This window comes from Tamandua tetradactyla, chromosome 22 (genome assembly GCF_023851605.1).
Source record: "Tamandua tetradactyla isolate mTamTet1 chromosome 22, mTamTet1.pri, whole genome shotgun sequence".
Lineage (NCBI taxonomy): Eukaryota > Metazoa > Chordata > Mammalia > Pilosa > Myrmecophagidae > Tamandua > Tamandua tetradactyla.
Genome location: NC_135348.1, coordinates 30,133,949 through 30,159,385, shown reverse-complemented (window position 1 = coordinate 30,159,385; position 25,437 = coordinate 30,133,949).

Here is a 25,437-nt window from a genome sequence, read left to right as displayed (position 1 = left end):
ACTATCAAAAAGAAAATAATTCTGATATTTTCTCCTCTTTATATAAAAATAAATGCAAAAGTGAATCAAATATTTAAATATTAAAACCTGGATCTATAACTCTACTAGGATAAACAAAAATATGTTTTAAATTATTTTTATTGAGGAAGTCTTTTCCAAGCAAACTAAAAACATTTAGAGAGAAAGATAGCATTTCTGAAGTCATGTGCATATCATGAACATGTTTTTGTTGTTTATGTTTTCATTTTAAAGCTGAAAGTTCTGCCTTTATTGTATATTTGGGTACATAAAGGGAGAAGAAAACTGGATGGTGATCATAAAAAACAAAGCAATATTCCCAGTAGAATTTCAAAATTAGCAGGAATACCTTCAAACAAAAATGAATTATTCTGAGACATTTTCTTTAAATGCCTTTAGAAACTTACAGAGATTTTTGAAATTTATATATGGGTAAACTGAAATTTATAATGGGTTGCATGTGAAAACATCTAACAAAAGTCGCTTGAATTTCATGATGCCATGAATATGCGGTAGAAGTGTTATAGGTGGGATTTCTAGATTTCATCTCTCAACACAGCATACTGTTAGAGGATTGCATGCCTTTGCCCACTGGTGGCACTTAATTTTGACTTTAATAATCCTAATAGTTTGCTTCCTGGACCATGCACCTCCCAAAAAACAAAAAATAATCCTAATAGGAAGAACACAGACATGGGTCCTACATGCTCCATTATTTCATATGGGCATTAATGAAAGTGTAAAAGAATTTTTGAGCTAGTCATCATATGTAGTTATTTGTTATACAAAAACATTATTCAAATATAGTATACTGTGGGGTTCTGATATCAACTTCCAGCAACTTGGTAAATGATATCCAATCTAGAATCAAAAATCTGCTGGTCTTAAGGATTCTGGTTCTACTTTCCATCTTTTTCTTCCTTCTATGCAATTGTGTTCATTAAACTTCTCATTTTTTTCATCTTTACTAAAATTCTGGATCATTTTGTACAATAGAGTGCACACAGAGAAACTTTATGCTTGCCTAATAAGGCTTTAATTATTGCCTTTACCTCTGATTTCTGAAATCCCAAATGTTATCTCTGTGAAAAACTTGTTTTTCCACTTGTTCTTTAGAATTTTCCAAAAAGTGGGTATCGGTACTGAAGAGATTTTTAAGGTCTAGCATTACTTTAATAATAGTGCTCCAAAATATTTCTTAAAACATTTGAAGAATGCTTTTGCCCTGGATGGGGGTGGGTGGGTTGGGGAGTGTAAGTGATACGTATTTATATATTTTTTTAATACAGGAAACTTGAAATATGACTTGGTACTCTTTAAAACTGTTAAAAAGGCAAATTTGAAAATAAACCAAAGCCATAATTTTAGCCTGGAGCAGAGCTTCTAGGCAAGCTAAGAAAGAAATGTCTTCTGTGGACATTTGCCTATAGGCAAAATCCTTTGGTTACAGCTGCTACCCGAGCAGCTGCTTCAGTAGTTTGTATGAGAAATTGCAAAAAGCTAAGGCTTACCTGCTTGGTTAGCCCTCTTCCTCTGAAACCATGCTCAAGAGTTTAGAAGGGCAAACAAAGTGACAGCCTTGGGAAAGAAAAATATTCTCATTCTACAGTTTTCGACTTGAGAAACTAACTGAGCGAGCGCCCACATATTGTGGAGTTTTTAATTAGAAAAATCTGATTCTTGTGATTCTTTGTGATTGCAATAACATTGTACTCACATGCAATAATGAGTAAAATCATTATTGCAACTAACTGAACCAAAAAATCTGGATTCATAAAGCTGGACCTAAATTATGACGTAAAAGTCAGATGTCAAAGTGAATTTTCACTTTTTGCATTGCTTTATGCATTTTATTTACTATATTGTACATATACATATCTTATGGAGACATAAATGTCACATCTCCTTTTACTGAAAAGATCATGTTTCACCACAAAGTAGATTAGTCAAATAGTAATGGTAGCCTGGCTACTTTAAACAGATACTGAGTGTCCTGAGGCTGGTTTTGTTACTTAATGTGAAAAACAACCTATTTTAAGCTTTGGTTACTCTACATTGCAAATGTGGAAGATAATGAGAATGAGAATGGATGGAAATGATGAATTATGAATAAAATAATTTGATATAATCTCCAAACAGAATACAAAGGAAAACTGAAGTAAGAACCTCATGAATTATATAATGGTGTCAAGAAGACACTTATGGAATTAATTAGCTAGCTCAGAACTGTGTAACCATGAACAAGCAAATTGCTCATTCAGGTGAGAAAGATGTTCAAGGTATGAGTGTAAATATTTAAGCTGTCTATTCAGTTTCTGGAATAAATAAAGTATAATAGACAAAGCGAAAATATTTTTCACCCTTGATTCCTAAGTATATCCTTTTAGTTCATTATTTATTTTGGGATAGGCCTTTTATAAAAGGATTAAAACTCAAAAGCGATTTGAAATAAATCCATATATATTTCAGCAGGAAGTTGGATAAATTTATGCTGTGTTGACAAAATGTTCTTCATATACTATTTTCCAAACTATGCAGTTAATGCCTATGTTTCCCCCTAATAAAAAGCAAGCACTATATAGTAAATTTAGAATGAGGCTAGCATAAGCACATAGCCTTCGTGGATATACTGTATTATTTGATGTTGATGAAAAAATTTTTTATTTTAATTCAAATCCCTCATTGTCAACAATAGGTGGCAGAAGTAGATGTGCCTAGGGGAGGTGTCGTCCCAGGTGTTGTCTCACCTGGGGTTTCCGAGATCATCAGGGTTAATGGAGAAGTCATCACCGGCTCTCTATGGCAGTGGCCCTCATTCTGGGATAGGCTCAGAAACATCTGAGGAATTAAAAACAGAGGAGAACAACAACAGCAAACCCTAATGCCTGAATTCCAGCCTCAGGAATTACTGATTCATTTGGGCTGGAAGCAGTCTGCGCAATAGGATTTTTAGAAACTCCCTAGGTGATTGTAGCATCTTTCAAAAATTGAGAACTCCCCTATAGCAGAAGTTAATATATCACCACATTTGCTTTAGTCTTCTCACTCTCTATTCTATCTCTTTCTCTCTCTCTCTCTCTATACACACACACTCACACACACACACACACAAATACAGATGCAGACATGATGTTCCTTTCCTTTTACATACTTGAAGGATGTTCTTTTCTACATCCACAGTACAGTGTCGAAATAAGGAAATTCACATTGATACAATGCTATTATCTCACCTACATTGTTCAAATATTTAGCATCTATAGAGATAATCCTATGAGTTTTCTTCCTAGACTTATTAATAGGGGTATTACACTGATGAATTTCCTAATGCATTATATTATTAATATAATTTTTGGAGTCAATTCACAAATATATTTTAAAATTTTTATCACAAGTGATAAAAGTATGCAATTTGCTTTGCTTTGTAATGTCTTTTTTAGGCTCACGTGGCAGTATCATACTTCATAAACAGTAGGATATTTTCTTTGATTGTCAATCCTCTTGAAAAACGTATGCACCAGCATAAATATCTTCTTTGAAAGTTTGGTAGAATGCCCTGGTGAAATGATCTTGGCTTGCTGCTTGTTTATAAGTAATTTTTTGATAACTTTCTCTATTTGGGGGGAGGGAGGGATTGCGCTGTTTAAACTTTCTGTCTCTATTGGGATCAATTTAAGTAATTTTTCTTCAAGGAATAAACCATTTTATCTAAGATTTGAAATCTACTTTACTGAATGTTTGTAAAGCAGTCTGTTTTGTTTCAAGAATGAGTTATTTTCCTCTTTTTATTCCTTTTTAAATATTTGTTTTCCCCTTTTAAGCTTGTTTAATTTAATATTAGTTTTCAAATATTCTAGAATCTTGATTAACTTCATCGTAAGTTTCTCTATTTCTATGTGTTAACTTAATCTTCATTAGTTTCTTCCTTATGCTTTCTTTGGGTTTACATTGCTTTTTTCCCCCTCTAGATTTTTGAACTAGTGATTTAATTCATTTACTTTAATTTTTTAAGTTTTATTGTAAACATGTATTAAGCTAAATTTTTTCTCAGATCAATTGCTTTAATGAATTCACAGATTCAGATACGTGTTTTCGATATCTTTATATTTATAATTCTGGAATGTCAGTTTTATCCCTTCCTATTACCTAGGCATTATTATATAAATTTCCAGATGGACATGTCTTTCTTTTTGGTGAGTGTTTGTTACTGCATTATAATCAGAGAACACTATTGGTAATATTTATAGTTTAAACTATCAAATAGTCTGCTTTACCTCGGTTGAATTAACCATGTGTATAATCTCTTTAAATTCAGCCACGGCTATAGAAACTCCTCGGAAATCAGAAAATAGAAGTTAACGAAGTCGCTGAGGATACTGAAGAGTGCTAAGAATTTGGTGCCATGCAGTGATGTTCAGAGTTATTCAGTGGCTGAATAACAATTTGAAAATGTAAAACATCAAAAATTACCAGCGTTATTTACAATTGCAAAGAGATGGAAACAGCCAAAATGTCCATCAACAGAAGAATGGCTAAATAAACTGTGGTATATACATACGATGGAATATTATGCAGCTTTAAGACAAGATAAACTTATGAGGCATGTAATAACATGGATGGACCTAGAGAATATTATGCTGAGTGAGTCCAGCCAAAAACTAAAGGACAAATACTGTATGGTCCCACTGATGTGAACGGACATTCGAGAATAAACTTGAAATATGTCATTGGTAACAGAGTCCAGCAGGAGTTAGAAACAGGGTAAGATAATGGGTAATTGGAGCGGAAGGGATACAGACTAGATACAACAGGACTAGATACAAAAACTCAAAAATAGACAGCACAATAATACCTAATTGTAAAGTAATCATGTTAAAACACTGAATGAAGCTGCATCTGAGCTATAGGGTTTTTTATTGTTGTTTTTTACTATCATTACTACTTTTATTTCTTTTCTCTATATTAACATTTTATATCTTTTTCTGTTGTGTTGCTAGTTCCTCTAAACCGATGCAAATGTACTAAGAAACGATGATCATGCATCTATGTGATGATGTTAAGAATTACTGAGTGCATATGTAGAACGGTATGATTTCTAAATGTTGTGTTAATTTCTTTTTTTTATTTTTATTTTTCTTTTTTTTCTTTTTTTCTTTCTTTCCGTTAATAAAAAAATAAAAATAAATGAAAAAATAAAAATTACCATGCAGCCTACATAAGGAGAAAAGATAAAATTCCCCAGTAAGACCTTTGGATCCAGAACCACAGAGCCTGTATTCTAAGTCCTGTCCACTGGCTTTGTCTGTTTCAGGAAGCAGTGAACTTGGCAGAGGGAGGGGGGGTGGGGAGAGGGGCTGTGTGGCAGAGGCTTTGCTTCCCCTCCTTTCCCTTGCCCTGATCCCCTATCCCTGGGACCACTGGTTAAAAAAGAAGGATGAAAGGATTAAAATAAAAAGAGGAGGGGGCAGTGAACTGTAGTAGCAAAAACTGTAGCCTCTTGGCCAGACTGCCTGGTTTCAAAGAATTGTTTGGGTGCTTCACCATCATGTGACAGTTGCTTTACTATTTCTTCCAGGACTCTTTAGTGCCTACTTTGTGCCATATCAGAAATCAGACATACGAGGGTGAATAAAGCAGACAAGGAACCTGCCCTTGTGGGGCTTGCAGTTTGCAATAATTATAATTTTTGGTAATTGTGTGCAGGAAATAAGTTGCTGAAATAGATAATTAAGAGGTGGATGAGAAGGAGGTTACATTTGTTAAGGGGATTGCATTAGTAGAGACAGGAAATATCTTTATAGAAAAGATGACTTAAAGCTTCCCTCTTTAAAATTAACCTCTTTTTGTTCCCTTTCACCTTTAACAACATATCACGATTTTTCCTGGCTAGTTGCATGACAATAATTAAATAAAGCAGAACTTAATGCTAGTCTGTTTGGTTAAAAAGATATTTTGTCAAATTTTTACACAATATTTGAAAAACTGTATTTTAAATTAATTCAAGTAAATATCATTGACTTCTTCCTTCTAACTTCAGGATTCCAACATAAAATGTATCAATTGTGAACTATATGCAATTAAACATATCAAATGTGGATGTCCACATTATCAGCATTGATACTGTATTTCTTAGATGATGAGAACATTTTGGAGATAAATAGGATATTTATTGTTAAAGTTCATAACCTTTTGAAAAAAATGTGCAGTTGTAATGAAGAAATATGATTTACTGAAAGATAGTTTTTTACAAACCTTTAATAAATTTATGATGTTCAGTGTGGTTTATTTTTGCTGTTTCATTTTAGGCAACTTAATATCACCTAAGGGACTAAGACAAAAGAGAATGAGAATACCTGAAGTCACTAATATAATACTCAGTTCTCACTGTCTGTCCATATTTTTAATCCCACCAATAATAAACTCTCCATGTGATTATTTCTTCCCCTATATTTATATTACAATAAAAGAATACCCAGATCTATGCTTTCTGTAAAAAAAAAAAAAAGAAATCACACAATATCTTGAGGAAGAAAAAAAAGTGGTCATTAATTAATAAAGCCAGCGTTCAACATAGCTCTGCAAAAAAAAAACAAAACCCTTTGCAAATCTCTGATTTTATACAAGTCTTCAGATACATTAATATGAACATGAGTTATGAAAGCAAAAAAAATAAAGGAAGTGGCACAGGACCCGGAGAAGAGGACAGGGAAATGTAAGGATTAAAAACTGAGCCCTGAATGACCATAAAAGCTGACATTTATTGAAAATTTTTTGTGCTAGCACTAGGCTTTAAATGCATAATTTCTAATTATGTATTAAAAATTCCTAAATCACTGCATGATGGGTGTTATTCAATTATGCAACTCAAGCAAACGGTGTTCAATGAAACTGAGTAACTGCCTTGAGTTTCCTCAGCCACTGGGACAGATGTCTCTCAAGTGTTAAGGGAAGGCCTTTCTGTTGAGCAGAGAAGAAGGAAGTTGCCCAGACAGGAAGAAAATGATCTGGAAAGCATTTGACAGCAAAGCCTCATGAACGATGTACCAGCATACTGAGAGAAGTTTCAGATAAACTCACTCAGGGACTTGCATTACTGTGGGGGAGTCATGGAAAAGGGAAACGTTGGGAAGGTGTAGCTTGTGTTTTAAAAAGAAGGATATATTAAATTCTGTAAAGTATAAGCAGATGTGATTATATAGATTCTGGGCAAGGTTCTAGAACCAGATATTTAAATGTTTTGTGCTCATAAAATGAAATATTTCATCACTTGGGACATTAATGGGTTGACTTAGTATATAGCCACATGACTAATCTAATTTTCTTTTTTTTCTTATGTGGGTTTTAGCAAGGCATTTCTCAAGGTTTTCCACATAGTCCAGTGGATAGGAAATGTCGGTGATGCAGAGAGAAGTTTATCAAGGCATTCTTTCATGGCATTTTAATCAATGATGTGAATAAAGTTATTGAATGCATTTTACAAAATTTACAAAGATCAGAAAATGGTCAAGTATTAGAACCTAAAAGAATTTCACTGTAACACACAATCAGCCTGTAGGATGAACTTGAAATGATAAATATAAATCTTGCATTTAGTTGGTAAAGGGGATGAAAGAAAGTGGTAATGTGATTAAACAACAGTCCCTGAAATGTGAAGAGGCATGGTATCTGAATATTAAGTAGTAAGTTCAATATTAATCAGCAATGTATTGGTACAATGTACTAATCATTCTCATTGCTAGCCTTCATTCATAGACTAGTAGTTGCCTAATTTAATGTTAAGTTCCTTGACGTGTTGGTTAAGCAGTGGAATTTCAGAATATAGATTTGAGTTTAAAATAAGCAAAACTTTTCTTATTACAGAGGTATCCAAAGATGAAAGAAACTGTTTCTGGAAGTTATGTTTTCTCAGTTATGGCACTATTTAAAAATACAAGATCATGAAAATATATCCAAATAAATGATCCAAGCATAGCAGGGAAAATAAATCCATAAACTTTCATGCACATTAGAAAGAACCACTCATGCACAAATACACACAGAAGCAGACACAATACTCCTTTATTCATAAATACTTCAAGAACATTTTTTTGTTCAGCCACAGGACAATTGTCAAAATAAGGAAATTCACATTGATACAATGCTGGCAGCATAATGAAAAAAGTCAAATAATACCTCAGTAGTATTATGAAAATAATTTTGAGCTTGTGAACGAACCCCTTGAAAAGTCTTAGGGACTATATTCTATGGATTTTTAAAATGGAATTTATCCCATAGGGTATAGCTAGAAAATGGTAAGTAAACAAAACGGGAAAGTAAGCCAGAAAATATATTTTGTAAATGAGGGAAATCAAAGAGTATTCTGTATCTTAAATAAATGTCTACCAGCATGCTGGCAAATTCTGTATCTTTGCTGTCAGAAGCCTTTGGCAAGTGCTCAACATTCTGAAAAAAAGCACATACTCCTGAACTTAAATGGACTTACGCGATACGATTATACAATGAACAGTTTATGTGCTTTTATAGTAAACATACATGCACACAACCACACATATTTTAATTCAAATTAATGGTCAACATTTTTAGGAATAAAAACATCTTCATTTGTTAAAGTTGTACATCAAGCCAACTGTTTTCCTTTGTCTAATTTATGTTTAGAGATGTTAGACATTTTTAAAAAAAGTCTTTAATATCTTGAAATTAAACCTAGCATAAAAAAAGGCAACATAGAAGAGTAGTCAGAGGAAGAATTACATACATTTTATTAGTTATATGACCTTGGACCAATTAGTTAATGTAGCCAATGTTTTTTTTCATTTTTAAAGTGGAGATTATAAGAAATAGAGACATAAGGAAAACATGTCACTCAGTGCTTTACATATAAAAAATATTCAGGGAATGTTAATATTACTAATATGATTGCAGCTGGAAGAATCTTACCCACAACTAAAATTCCTGACCTTTTAATTATGTGAATATTTCGCACAGTAATTGCAGTTCACTGCTTTTAAGTGGTTTTGATATAATTCAAATAATTTGGTGTTGGACTAAAGGGGACAAATTAAATCAAGACCAGGAAATACTTGAAAATAAGCTCCAAGTTATAACAATAGCACTAATGACCCACAATGAAATAATTCACAACCCATGCCATCAATGTCAAGAACTTGTGCCCAATGAAAGAAACAGAAAATGCAGTCAGAGCTCAGAGAAATCTCAACCTTGATGCCACTGATGCAGTGTCTAGAAAGAAAATGCTCCAAAATCTAGGAAATCACCAACAAGGTGATTTAGAAAGGAGATTTAAAAAAGGCAAATGAAGCCAGAGAGAACCCAAGGAAATCGAATCAGTAGTTGTGGTGATTTGAAGCTGTACGGACCTCAGAAGAACATGTTCTTAAAGCTGATCCATTCCTGTGGGTGTGGACCCATCGTAAGTAGGACCTCTCTGTGAGGCTACTTCAGTTAAGGAGTGACGCACCTCATTCAGAATGCCATAATCCTCTTACTGGAGTCCTTTATACAGGATGGATGCACATCGAGAGAAAGAGAAAGCCCTGAAGGAAGAAGCTGAAATCATTGAAACCCGAAAGAGAACAAAGAGACCGCAGACATTGCTATGTGCGTTGCTCTGTGACAGAGCAGTCCAGAACTTCTGGCAACCAGTCTTGTAAGAAAGCATTGTTCTTGATGATGTCTTAATTTGGACATTTTCACAGCCTCAAAACTGTAAGCTTGTAAGCAAATAAATTCAAATTGTTAAAGCCAATGCATTTTACGGTATCTCCTTTTAACATCCTAGAAAACCAAAACAATGATAGAAATCCATATCTACCACCAGGGGATTGCACAAGTCAAGAAATAAAAAATAAGCCTAAATGTTATCATTCCAAATGACATTCTAATGAATTTGTAAGAGGATGGCAAGATTTGAAGCTAGAGTACACTGCCTTATAGAAATCGAGCACACCCATATAGAACAGAAGTGAATTGTGATAAATAGTATTTAACAGGGCTCGAGTCTTCCAAAGAAATGGGACATAAAACCCCAGCAGATACTTCTCCTTTCTCAAGACCCTCACTGTAGAAAAGTAGATAAAACACAATACCTACTTCACAAACTACAGCTTGGATGTGAAGAAAAAAAAGCATATTTCATATACATCATGAAGGTGGAGTGTCTAATAAATCAGGACAACCAGAAATTCTGGACAAGGCTGCCTATAAGCAGTAAGAAAAACAATAGCAGGTAAATTCTAAAAAAAAAGAAAGAAAGAAAGAAAGAAAGAAAAGAAAGAATGGGGGCAGTGAATGCAAAAGGAGATGAAGGATCTGCAAAGAAGTATATGTCCCAAGGAAAAACAATTATTCTCAATTAATTCCAATATGAAATTACTTACTATAAAAATTGGTTGCATGGAAAGAAAGACAGACCAAAGAAGAAAAGACAAAAAAATAGAATTTGATTAATTGGAGGATTATAGTGTTAAGGCACTATAATAAAAATCCATTAAAAAACAATTAACAGATTTATAATATCAAGAATCCAAGAAGATATCATTGAAAACAAAATAAATGATAGAGATGGCAACGTTAAGATAATGCTAGTGCATACACAGGAAGAAAGGCAAAGGGATGAAAGCAAAGTGATGGGAGATAATCAATATGGAAGACAGAGCAGACACCACAGAAGGTGTCCAAGCTGTCTCTGAAGTAGAAAGAACAGCAACTTAATCAGAAAAGTGTTCAAAGATGTAAAAGAAGAATATTTTCCTGAAGCACACAAAAACTATATCTGCAGACTGAAAAAGCATACTTAGTTTGAAGGAGTTGGGAGTTGTAGAAATGCTTAAGTTATTGAACTTTGAAACAAAAGAATACTCTGTGTGTGTGTGTGTGTGTGTGTGTGTGTGTGTGTTCTAGGCAATTAGGCTATATTGAAGTGTCAGATGTCAAAGAGAGAGAAAGAATTCTGAAAGCAGCAAGAGAAAAGCAACCCATCACATATAAAGAAAGCCGGAAAAAAAATATGTGCAGATTTCTCAGCTGAAACCATAGTGGCAAGAAGGAAATGGTGTGATATTTTTCAGATTCTGAAAGAGAAAAACTGCCAACTAAGAATTCTATACGCAGCAAAACTGTCCTTCAAAAATGAGGGAGAGTTTAAAATATTTCCAGACAATCAGACACTGAGTTTGTGAACAAGAGGCATGCTCCACAAGAAATACTAAAGGGAACACCACAGGCTGATAGGAAAGACAGGAAAGAAGTTTGGAGAAGAGTGTAAAAATGAGGGCTATCAGGAAAGTAATGCAGAGTAAAGTCATGAAGCATGCAACAATGTGGATGAATCTTGAGGACATAATGTTGAATGATATTAGCCAGAAATAAAAGGACAAATACTATATAGTCTCACTAATATGAACTAACATTAATGAGTGAACTTTGAGACATTAAGTTGAGAACACAGGTTTTCAGGTGATAGAAAGAGGGTAGAGATCAGGCATTTGATGCTGAAGGAGTACAGAATGTTCAACAAGATTGAGTGTGTAGATCTAGAAATGGATAGCACAATATTGTAAGTACACTGAAAAAAGGCAAGGAGCATGTACGACACCAGAAGGAAAAATAGAAAATAAAGACTGGGACTGTGTAAGTTAGTGAAACCTACAGTGGACTATGATGGTGATTAAACATACAATTTTAAGAAGACATTTACAGGAGGGAGAATAAATAAATGTCAACAATTCAAGGTGTTGAAAATGTGATGGAAAACATCATCAATAGAAGCAAGAGTCTACATTTAACAGCAACATTGTAATATGCTTCCTGTAAATGTGACAAAGGCAATATACCAAAGCTAAATGTCAATTAAAGGGAGATATAAGGGAGGGGTATGGGATTCTTGGTGTTGGTGTTGATGTTGCGCCTTCTTATTTTATTTTTTTTATTCTTCACTTTTCTTTCTCTACCTCTTGTCCTTTCTCTGCAGAAGAAATGGAAATGTCCTCATATAGATTGTGGTGGTGATGGCATAACTAAGTGGTTATACCAGGGACCATTGTTTGCCTACTTAGAATGGATTATATGATGTGTGAATAAAACTGTTTAAAACATAAACAGAAAAATACAGGTGCTGGAGGAAATGTGGAGAGAAGGACGTACTGTTCTCAGTTCACTGTTGGTAGGGAAATACAATGGTGCAGCCCGTCTGAGTCTAAACGCAGCCTGTAAGATCCTAGAACCCCATCATTAGGCATGTACTTGGAAGAACTGAAAGCAGGAACATAAATGGGCGTTTGCACATGGGTATTTATGGCAGCAGTATTTACAATTTTCAATGGATGGAGGTGGCATATTTGCAATGGGTGAAGGCAACTGATGAACAGAAGGGCAGAATGTAGTCTAAACATAGAATGGGATATTGAGTGGCTGCAAGAAGGAAGTTGTGAGGCATGCAACTAGGTTAATGGAACTTGAGGACAGTATGTTCATTAAATAAGCCAGAAACAAAAAAACAAGCATTATAAGGCTTCACTTATTTGAACTAACTATAATATGCAAACTCTGAGAATTGAATTTGAGAACATACGTTATCAGAAGAAGGCTTATGTTAAAGGTTCCTAGATTGTAAGTTCTTAACAGCAGTCATATCTGTTCTTGAACTGTAACTGTTGCTTCTAGATTCTGAGATGCTGAGTTCTTTGTGTAAACCCTGGTCAGTCCCTGGAACTGTGGGTATCTCTGTGACACCTGAGACTCAGAGCTAGAGTTCTGAAGCTCTGAAAGTCAGCATTGCTCCTTATGGCAACTGCTGAAAAAGAGAAAAGACTTCAATTAGAGTTATGGATGAAGCAGATCTGGTTAGGACTAAGGCAAATTAGACTAAAGGGTAAAAGATGATATTAACTGTGTTTGAGAACTTCAACTTTTGTGTGAGACCAAAGGAAGAGATGTTTATTTGGTGGAAAATTCATATTTTCTGTAGCACACTATCTCATTTAAACTTGTATGGACAGTTTATTTAAACACCATAAATACATGGAACCTTGAATAGGGAGTAAGAGCTTATTGGTTTTTACAGGTTAGTATGATGCCCAGATACATCGCAGAGTAATTTGGGCAGGGAATAAAAACATATTAGCACAGCATATTTAAGGGACTTAGGAAAAATGTAGAAATATTAAACTTCTCCACCTGGGGATTTTCATATTCTCGCAAGCACTGGGGATGAACAATTTGATAGGCCAAGCACTGGATCATGTGGTTTAACCTTATGGAACGTATTCCTGCAAAAGAGAAGCTAAGTCTACTCATAATTATGCCTAAGAGTCACCCCCAGATAACCTCTTTTGTTGCTCAGATGTGACCTCTCTCTAGAAGCCAACTCAGCAGGTGAACACATTGCCCTCCCCGCCTCCATGCGACATAACTCCTGGGATATGGATCTTTCTAGAAACTTGTGATGACTCCCGGGTTTGAGTCTGGGCCCTGCATCATGGGATTGAGAAAGCCTTGTTGACCAAAAGAAGAGAAAGGAAACAAAATAAACTTTCAGTGGCTAAACGAGTTCAAATAAAGTTCAGAGGTCATTCTGTAGGTTATTCTTAGGCATTATGTAGAGATATCCTTTGCAGTTTTTAGTAGATTTGAATCACTAGAAGAAAATGCCTGAAACTGTTGAACTATTCTAGTAGCCTTGATTCTTGAAGACAATGGTATAATTATACAGCTTTTACAGTGTGCCCATGTGATTGTGAAAACCTTATGATGACACTCCCTTTACCAGTGTATGGACAGATGAGTAAGAAATAAGGAGAAAAATAAGTAAATAATAGGGGGACAAGAGGAATGGGATGTTTTGAGAGTTCTTTTACACTTTTATTTTTATTTTTATCCTTATATGTATTTTTTGGAGTAAGGAAAATGTTCTAAAATTGTGATGATGCACAACTGTGCATGATGATATGTTATCATATGATATTGTGAACCACTGATTGTGCACTTTAGATGATTATATGGCATGCGAATACATCTCAATAAAGCTGCATTAAAAACATGGATCTGTCTACAGAGATTTGCAGAATTTCCTGTACCAGAAGGTAAAGGAAAACACTTATAAACTACAAAGGGGAGAAATGTGCAATCATAATAGCCATACCAAATAAATTATTCTTCATGTACAAATGCAAGAGGCAGATATTTTAAAGCAAGTAAAAACTCAGTGCTCTTTTTATGTGAGCCATTCTTGAAAAAAGAGAAGTCTTTAAATGAAATGTAGCCAGTGAAGCCATAGCAAAATAACTGATAGCAATCAACAGAGTATTCTAACTAGAGTTAATACTGAATGACTTTGAAAGTTTTGGTGATAGGAGACAGTATAAGTGTCATAAACATTGAACTAGTACATGTGATATATCTGGAAAAAATGGAGAGTTGGGATGATAAGAGAAGTAGCATAAAAGTACTAATTTCCACATTTTTAATCGCAGAGGCTCAATTAACTGCCTCTTTAAAATTAAACCATGGCATTATCTTATTGTCAATTAAATTTATTCCTATAATATTAATGGAATCTTTTGGGATTAAAGTATGTCATCATAAAACATTTATCTGAAGTTCAATAATTACATGAGATTCAACTCAGTTCCTTTTCTATATGCAAAATTGCATTAAAATTAAATTTAAAACAATCTTGTTTTTAAATTTCAGCCATAACATAATTTGGTTTATACCTAATTATATTGGTAACTTTGTATTTCTCTTTCCACCTATGTGTCTAGGTATAATTATGTATAGAGGGATGTCTTCAATTATGTTCAGCTAAATGTTTATGTATTTCAAAGATTGGATTTCAGGGAGATTTTTCTTCCTTCTTTTAAGATTTTGATTTTTTTTACTTTTTTTAAATGTGCATATACAATTTTTTATAAAAATAATGGAAGTTTCTTAAATTTATTAACAAAAATAAAGAAAATGATTGTCTATTATGGCTGGGAAATAAATTACCCTCCAACATAGTGGTTACAAAAAAAGAACATTGTGCTCATGAATTCTGTAGGTCATGAATCTAGACAGGATACAGAGGAAATGGCTTGATGTTGCTTCACCAGATCTGGATCCTTGACTGGGAGCTTCAAAGGATAGAGGCTATAACTGTCTGGAGTTTTGTTTATTCATGTGTTTGGAGGTTGATGCTAGGATATGTCTGAGGGCCTCAGTTATCCTCTATGTAAGGCTCTCCTTGTGGATTCCCACATGGGCTAGTTCGTGATTCCTCCTGGCGTGGTGGCTAGGTTAGAGGATGGCCAGCTTGATGGGCCAATGACCTGTGCAGTTACATGGTGACCTGTGATTACAAGGCCTCACTCTTCTGTCAATACTCTACTTTCATCATCTTGAAATGTTTAATACTTTTTCAATAAGGGCTCCACATTTTCACTGTTCACTGTGCCCTACAAATTATGGAGCCAATCCTGATTCTGAGGGTGAGTGTCTCAGAAAAAGCCAGGTGGAAGCCATGTAAACCCATTATGACCAGATCTTGGCTGTGGTGCTGCATCGCTGTGGAAGGTTGAATTATGTACCCCAGCAAAGGCAAATTCTTATTCTTTACTCTTATTCCTATAGGTGTGAATTCATGTAAATAGGGCCTTCTGAAGATGTTATTTTTAGTTAAGATATGACCAGCTAAAACAGGGTGGGGCTTAATCCATAGTACTGGAGGCCTTTGAAATTCCAGAGAAGTAATGAGAACCAGAAGTCAGAGAAAGTCACAGGGAGGAGCCCAAGGCTGGCAGTCAGCAGAAACTGGAAGAGCAGACACAACAGAGAGAGGGAGGTGCAAGTGCAAGCCAAGGAAGGATTGCAGCAAGCCGGAGCCAGAATACCATAGAATTTTGGAGAAAGCAGAATCGTGCCAGTGCTTTGATTTTAGAGTTCTAGCCTTACAGACCATGAGCCAATAAATTGCTCTTGTCAAGGCAGTACATTGTACACATTTGTCATAGCAGCCAGATACCTTAAATCAATCATCATCTATTCACTGAGGCAGTTGCAAAACCTCCCCAACTTTAAGGAGAGGAGAAATATACTAGTTCTTTGAGAAGGGGATATCACTATAGCCACTTTTGGCAAAATTGATCTGCCACAAATGAAACAATTATTCAAGTAATTAACATATGGACATTACCTTAGTAGGAACTTTCTTTACAAATCAAAATGATGTCGAGAAAAATGTACACATATGCCTCAGAAATAGTTAAGAGAATAAGCTTTGGAGTCAAACTCCCTGGATTTGAATGCCAACATTGCCACATTCTTTTAACTTTTGTCATGGTATTTAAGCTCTCAATGTCTAAGTTTCCTCATCTGTAGAATGAGAATAATTCCAGAAATTACCTGTGGGATTATTCACTTAATGATTAAATAAGTTAGTACATGTCAAATTATTAGTGACCAGTATTTTATTATTTTGTTAGATTAACGAAATTCTTAGAGAGGGAATATTGATGAAAATGACAGGTATTTCTTCTTCCTACTTTAATAGCCTAAATGTCCACTTTAGATACATAATTGATTATTGCATTAAAATTAAGCTAATAGGGTGTATTAGGGTTCTCTGGGGGAAACAAAACCACAGAAGACATCTTTAAATGGTATGAGATTTTATAAAAGTGTCTCTAGAAACTGTGGGGATTCACGAGCCCAAATTCCGTAGGGCAGGCAGCAAGCTGGCATTCCTATCAAAGTCTTCAATGAATTCCCCAGGAGAGGCTGGCTGACTCAAGTAGAAATGAAAATTCTCTCTTCTGAGTGCTGAAGTTGTCATGTCTCCCTTAAAAGCCTTCAACTGCTTGGATTAAAGGTCCCTTATTGGGGAAGACACTCCCCTTAGTTGATCATCGATATAATCAGCTATAGATGCAATCAACTTACTGGTGATTAAAGTCCAGGAAATGTCCTTGCAATAACAATTAGGCCAGTGCTTTCCTGACTAGACAACCAGGCACCATCACCCGGTGAAGCTAACACATGAAACTGATCATTACATAGGGACAGTCATTTCATCAATATCATTTTAGAGTAAATGCATCACATTGCTCAGAAGCAATTTGATCCAAAATTTTCTTACAAATCATTGAAGAACATTATGAAATTTGTTATTGAGATCCTTTTTTCTATAAACTTAGATAATTACATTAGGTTATTAATGTACTACATTGGAAAACTATGTATCTCATTTCAGTAAGGATGTATTCTTTTGGTTACCATTTTTAATCAACAAGGGTAAATTCCTTGAAGGCAAAATTCAATGCATGTATCTTATCCACACAAGTTCCTTGCATAGATTAAAAACGCAAGTCTCTGCAGAGTAGTATTTAACCGAAAGTCCCCAGATAAACAACTCTAGTCTTTACTGGTTTCTCTGCTTTAATTCAAATTGAAATAATTAAATATGTTCTATCCGCAATATTACAAACATTGCATGCATACAACAAAATGCTGCCTCATTCACTAATGCTTTCTTGCATGTGTCTTCTCCTCAATTAGATCAAAAGTCTTTACCATCAGAAACCTTGCTGTGCCACCTCTCCTGGTATCACCTTGTCATCACATGCAATATCTTTTCATTGCCATTACACTATTTTCACCAGACTTGTACAATGTTCTAACATTTCTTTCACTATTTTATTGTTAACCAAACTTACTTTCTGAAAATTTCAAAATGTGGAAACAGGCTAACTCACCAGTCAAGTTCAGAGGTCAAGAAAATTATTATGGTGATAATATCCTCAATTCCTTTTCTGAATGTCAAGCTCAAAACAGGGAGGAGTAGAAGAAGGTAGGGTTCACGTTCCTAGGACAGTAATGGAAATCTCATTTCCACTCAGGTAGGGACATAGCAACCAGATGCTGGGGGGCCCCAAAGTGAGGCCTTAACAGCATTTTGACTATTATGGTACAGACAGCTATCACACATGTGAGGGCTTGGTATAGAGTAGCCCCCAAATGTCTGCACGCTGCAGCTGTGCAGTCTACAACAAGAGCACTGAGATCATGGGAATGGCTCATTTCCATAATAAACGGAATCATTATTCACAAGACATCTCTTGGTACACTTGGTCTAATCGTACAAATATCAACATCCAACTGATTATTATCTCAAATTATGCTTCCAAAAGATCTCAAAAACTCAATTGAACAGTCAGAACTCAAATGTCCTCCTAAAATACAAAGTATCCAGCTGAGGTTTTATCCCATTAACCGTTTAGCTTTTTTTATATAGGACTTTTTAAAAGAGATACGAGTATTTCAATTGCAGAAATTTGTTCTGCTCGTCTAAAGTAAAAATTAAAGCAATTTACATAATGAAAAATTCTTCTTTGATTTGAAAAAGCTTTTAAAGTTTGATCCTGCAGTGTTCTGAGGACACCTGAAACATTAAAGTATTGGACAATAGTGGCTATTGCGGTCATTACATTTTACTCATGTTTTATCTGGCTGCTATAAATCTCTTGAGATATATTTGTCAAATACTGTTTTTATTGCTAAATCCATGATTGCAATTGGGGCATAAAAAAGCTGGCATAATTTGACAAGTATTTGTCATTTTATTATTTGTTGGAAGAATCGTATTTCCTTAACTTACCTTATTTTAAAAATTAACATTAACTTGTCTTTTACCTATGTGCTTACAGTCTACTATTATAACATTTTATAACCAGTCTGTGTTTACCACCTTGCACCAATTTGGGCAAAGGAAAATCCTCCAAACTCAGTGTAAACAGAAAAATATATAACTATATAAAATCAGAGTCTCTGAGTGTATGAGCAAGAAATAATTGTTTTATAGCAAACAAAAATAAGTGACAATTAATTAGTAACAATATTAGAAAAACCTCTATTTACAAATGAGGAAAAGTTATCCTTGTGATAAGAACATAAAAAGGTGCAAGAGGGGCAGAGGGTAGAAGAGGATGGAAAAACGGAAAAAGAAAGGGCTTACTGTAACTACTTCTACCTTTCCTTTGACCACTGTTGATCTTATTCTTCTTTCTCAGCTGTCTGATAAAAAGAAGGCCCTCATTTCAGACAGTGGAATGTGAGGGACAATAATCCACTAGGATGGACTGAGTCCCGTCTCCCAACCACCTAGAAAATTATACCTCTTCGGCTATGAGGACTCAAGTGTGAATGTCTCAAATTAGGTAATGTTATATATTAGGAAATCAGAGTTTTGACTTGTAGAGAAGAAACAAAAGTTTTAGAAGAAATTTTGGAAGGTAAGAAAATATAAGGGTAGGGCATTCTGTATAGGATGCCAAGGTGTGCTCTGGACAGCTACAAAACCGCAAAGTAAATGTTCCTGAAGGTCTGGGGGATAAACAGATATAGAATATATAGGTGACTGTGTAACAACTATTTTGGCTAGAAGCCACCTGCTTTGGAACACTGTGTACTTTAGAAATACTACCATAGGTTTTTCTTTCTTTTGTGGAACATACATATGTTCTTAATTCTGAAATGCCTCTAGTACACAGCATATAAAAGTGACCTAGGCCAGACTATGGTGGGTCAGATGGATTACAAAGTTATGAGGTTACCTTAGAATTTTTCTTAGTGCCACCAAAAAGCTGTGGGAAAGATTATGAGAAAAGAATCAATATGATTTGAAGCAGCTCCCCAGTTCCCTCCTACTTCCTCACCAATAGTTATACAAAATCAAGTAGTCAAGGCAGCCTATATGGAAGACAGAATCTGCTAGATTCTATCTGCTAGATTCAGCCTATGTGGTAGATAGACGCTTAGGAGCCCAGAATCAAGGGCTTGCATTGTAGTCTCTCTCTGTTTTTTCTCCAATCCTGTAATCTCAATTCTTCTAATTCCTTACCAGCCACTGTTAGTCACCTATAAATCAGTCTAATTAAATTTAAGCAAATTGAACAAATAAGTGTATTGCTCAAAATTTGTCTGGTGTAAAGATTTCCTTTCTTACTGACCTCCTAGAGAAATTTAAATGCTACAGACTTTGTTCCTTTTTGATGGCATCATATCATGCCAAATTACCTAGTTACCAGGTGCATATTTTTCTTGGTCACTTGGCCACAGGAACTCTTCATGCATCTATAGATAAGAGTGGAGAAAGACATGGCAGCAAAACAGGGGCATATGCCCTGGGAAGAGAGCTACCTGCTCCCACAGTTTATTTGTGTGGTCAGGACCTGACTGAGCTCCATGTTATTCTGTAGCTGGAGAGCTCCTATGCACATACAAACACATGCTTGGCAGATCAGCTGCACACAGTTCATGATGAAAAGCTAAGTTCTCATGGTCATGTGGGATCCCACAGTCAGACAATCAGTCCTTATAAGGGCCCAATTTAAAAAGAGAAATCAATTTTTATGGAAAAGGGTATGCTTTATTTCAAAATTATAGTAGTGTTTATGATAATTTCATATTCTATATAGCACACTGATGGTATTTGTCCAATATTTTAATTTCCTCTTTATTACTTTTTGCCTATAATAGTTGGAAAGTTGCACAATCTATTTCAGCTATTTTTATGGTTTCTCTTCCATTTTTTAATATGTGTTTCTGACACCATATAAAAATTGCTCTCTATTGCTCTACCTCTCAAATATATAAGGTACTTAAAAGTTTGCACATAACAAAAACTTCCTTCTGCCTTGTAGGATAACATCATAAAATATTTATCTTCAACTTGTTTCATTAACCTCAAACTTAGTCATTTTTAAATGAAATTATTCAGAAGAAACTTGCTTACATTTGCACACATATTTATCAACTTCTTTGCTTATCAATTCATTTTTGCTTCCAACTCTTGCCATCTCATTTAATTTGCTACTTATATTTCTTATTAATGTAGTTTTATCACCAAGCATTTATGACTGATAAACATTCTGTTTCGTTTATCTGGAGATATATTAAACTTCCCCTTTCTCTAAAAACTTTGGAGGTATTATTCCATCTTCTTCTGGCTGTTATTTTTGGAAATGAGAAGTAAGCCATCAGCCTAATTATTGCTATCTTGTAGATATTGTTGTTTTCTCTTCTATTGCTTTCATTATGTTACTATTGTTTTTTATCTTCTGTAGTTTCTCTATGCAATGCTTAAGTTTGCGTTATGGAACTTGTGCCCTTTATGAGGACCTTCATGATTCCAGAATCTGACCTTTCATGCCACTCATAAAATTCTGGAAAATTCTCAGCTCTTATTGCATTTTTAAGTAACGCTTCTTTCCATCCCATCTTTTCTCCCCATGTGATGTCCCATTACTAATTTATGCATTCAATCAACATACAGTTATTGAATGTCTAAGTGTTAAGTGTTCTTCTGAGCACTGGGGATACAGCAGTGTCATATGGAGAGTACTTTCTAGATGTAGACTGACAGAGCCAAAATAAATATCATATATTTTATGTAGAAATGCTAAGGAGAAAACCAAAGCAGAGATCGGGAATGATGAGCTCTGGAGGGCTGTAATTTTTAAAGATGATATGGGAAGGACTCACAGAAAAGTTGATATTTGAGTAAAGATAATAAAAAAGGAGGTGAGGAAGATCTGTGGGAATAATGATCCATGCAGAGAAAAAAAAACCCGTGAAAATATTGTGAGGCAAGAGTATTCCTGGAATTTTAGAGGAGGCCAGTGTGACTGTAGTTGGGTGAACAAAAGAAGAGTGGAAAATTATGAGTTAAGTGAGTTAATAGGGAACAGATTATTTATGATCTTATCATGACTTGACAAATTTTTCCTTCTCTCTGGGTGAGTTTGGAAGCCATTAGAGACTGCTGAGAAATGGTGAGACTTCATCTGACTTACATTTAAATAGGATCATGCAGGCTTCCATATTCAGAATAGACTGAAGAGAAGCAAGGACTGGGGCAGGAAATCAAGTTAAGAAGCTATTTCAGTAACCTACGAGAATGAAAATGGTAGCTTGGGTCAGGTGGTGATATGGAGTAATCTGTTTCAGATACTTGAACCAACAGGGTTTTCTGATAAGTTGGATGTGGTTTTCAAGAGAAAGAGAAATAGTGGCTTCAAGTAAAACTGGACGAAACTAAGATAGGAAGACTGTGAAAGGACTGGAGGATTGAGAAATCTTGTCAGTTTGGGATCATATTGATTTTGGATACCACTCTGGAAATTGTATAATGATATACACATGATATAAGTTGGGAATTATCAGTGCAGAGATGACATTTAAGCTATAGGACTGACTAGATCACTAAGTAAGTACATAATCCAGAGAAGGGAGAAGTTCTCACTGGGTCCAGTGTTTAAAGGTCAGAGAGGTGAGAAAGAACAAGCAAAAGAGACTGAAGAGACTAGTGCAGAAACTAGAAATCCAGCAATATGTGTGTGTGTGTGTGTGTGTGTGTATGTGTATGTGTGTGTAAGGGCAAAGAGGAGCCAGTGATGAGGGATGTATTTGGGGCATTTTAATCCCATCCACCATATCTCATAATTTCTCTTTCATGTTGACAATGTAGTTATTACTCTATGCTGAATTTTGGATTATGCAGGAGCAATACAGCAAAGTGACTGATGACACAGAACACAGAGCTATTCTGTTCATCCTTAGCAAATCCCAGCCACCCAAAACATACTGAAAAACATATGAATAATAACAGTAAAAATAACAAGCAACAATTAAAAATAATATTGCAAGTACTTAAAAGGCATTAACTTATGGGCTTAGTAAGCACTGAGTATGTATTAGCTATTACCTAGCTTACTGGTCACTAATTCTCTATTCAAATGTTTCTAATCACTTGTTTTATTTGTGGATCAAAATTTTACTTTAATTGCAATTTCTCATTTATGAAACTTTTATTTAGTTATTTGACAAGTTTTCTTATTTTTTCTTTTTGGGTCTTGGTCTTTCTTGTAGTTTCAATTTTATATTATGTTCATATTCATTTTTAGCATACTATTTCTATAATATCTTCTGGATCGCTTCATTACCTATCACTCCGAGGTTCTATTCATCCTGGTTGACTCTTTCATATGGAAAATATTTTTCTTTTGAGTGTTTTGTGACTTTGGATGGTGATCTTGCCTTCACAGGGTTTTTATGGGAATCCTGTGAGACCGGAGAGATTTTGCACTTGTTCTTCCTGGTACCCCATGCCTATCATTTACTTCTGGATCCCCATCTATTTCAGCTTCTTAGCATAAGGTTTCCAGGGCCATTTGATTAATCTAAACTGAAACACATACCAGTAGACTGTGATTCCATTGATTTAAATTCTCAACATGTTTTTCCCACTCAGGATCCAGGGAGAGCTACTGTTTTCTTCATCATCCTCAGGCACAATTAGGCACAAATTTCTTGTGCACTTTCTTCATGTGGAAAACCCAATGCTAAATCCTTGCTTGGGTTACAAAGAGCAATAACCAAGACCTCAGAGCAGCCGCAGTGCTGGCTCGTTTTCTTAAAACCCACTTTTAAGTTCTATTTTTGTCTATCTTGCTTGGGGATGTCATTTTATTCCTTGAGAGAACACGTCTCAAATTTTATACCATATTTCTAGCAGGCTCAGTATATGTTTGGGGAAGTTTGTCAGAACTTGGAATCACATTAACTCTTTCACCATATTATCCAAATCAGAAGCCCTCTGCCTAAAGTTTCAGAGTCTGGAATTCCATGTCAACATTAAATAAAAAGAGTGGCCACAGCACTCCACTGAGGGCCTGCGTCATTACATGTTACACAAATCCACATAATTAAAGATCAACTTATGTACTATGTACTTTTAGTGAAAGGACTATAAGATAATGAATATCACATCCTATCATGTCATATGTTTCACATGTGTGTATTTTTGTCACACCCACTTTCAGTGTTTGGCTCAGAATCTATGCATATCATCTGATAAGGCAGAGGAAACTAACTTAAAATTATTGATAAAAATGTAAAAACAAATTTATCATTCAAAATTTGATAAATGACAAGAATCAGGGCTTGTGTGCATGAGCAGGGGGTTATATTTATAATTTATGCAACTATTGACTAAGTTAATTTCCCATTCAATTTTTTGTTTTCACTGTGCTGTGTAATTAACACATTTCTTTTTGCTTCAAAGATGAAATGATTAAGTGCTTTGATTTCCTGGTAATATGGTAATTGGTTGTAGTTGCAGCTAGCACCACTTCTGTATTTATCCATTACTTTTTCAAACAATTTTTAAAGCTGAATGGATGACTTGCTCCTTCGTATTACTTTTCAATACTGTCAGAGACATTTCTTTAATGAAGAGAAAATTATTTCAGTAAAATTTTCATCTGTGTTGCGTTTCAGATACACTTAACTTTCATGAATAATTATTTAACTACTAGTTTCAAAGCTTTTCAGCTCAACAATCATTCTGCTTTCCTCATCATTGCTGCTATATACTGCACCAGTGTGACCAACATTTTTTGCTTCATGATGATGCATCTTCTTAAAAATTCTGGTTTTATGTTTTTTCTTTCAGAGAAGCAATACCCATTGCTGCCATAAATTCCAATCCAATAAAGCAGTCATTCACAGGCTGAAGCAGGACTTCAATCAGGTTGTAAATGTCACATGCCATAGCATCTGAGGTCAGGCATTCTGGGGACACTGAAATTACAGTTATGCATCACTTTAAACAACTTATATCAAAGTCAGCAATTTGTAAAGTGAGGCTTTCTCTCTTTTTTTATAAAGTCAAAAATTTGAATGAAGAATTGAAACTTAAATTTGGTAATGAAAAACAGCAAAATTAATTTCTACTATGCTATTTTGGAGAAGTAAAGATATCAAAATCTATGGAATGCACTTATTGAGTCTAACGCTATTAGTTTTAGGAGTCCAAAAGCATAAGCCTGATGTTTTGTGGGCTACCCACGGCAATTACAAAGGCTTTGCTAGGTAAGCCTCACGGGGAAAAGCTGTCTTTCCCAGACAGAACAGCCAGGGACTACCAGTTTTCTGGATGAAGTTGCAGTTCTGGACTCAGGCTTCACCTGTAGGGATTAAGGCCGTGGTATTAAGCATATCTGCGTTCCTTCTCTGGAGCCTGTTTGGAGACCTCTTTATCAGGAGGCTTAGGCTGGAGCACTTTTCAGGTCTTTCTGCCAAGACCTCCTCAGTGAGGGGTTTTAATTAAGACAATCTTCTCCACTCTGACTCAGCACTTTTCCACTCCTAACCTTCCCCCTTTTCCTCGTGCCAGATTCCCCCCACCCCCAGGGTCCATAGAAGGGCAGGAACTCTTGTTTGGGACTCATCATCAGGGAGACAATTCCTATCTGCCCGCATTGCATGTCCACTGACTGCTGATGCTGTTCAGTGGGGAAGGACGGAGTACTGACAGCTGGCACCTCCATTTCCCTCTTGTTTATGCTCTGCCAGTAAATGAGTAAAGTT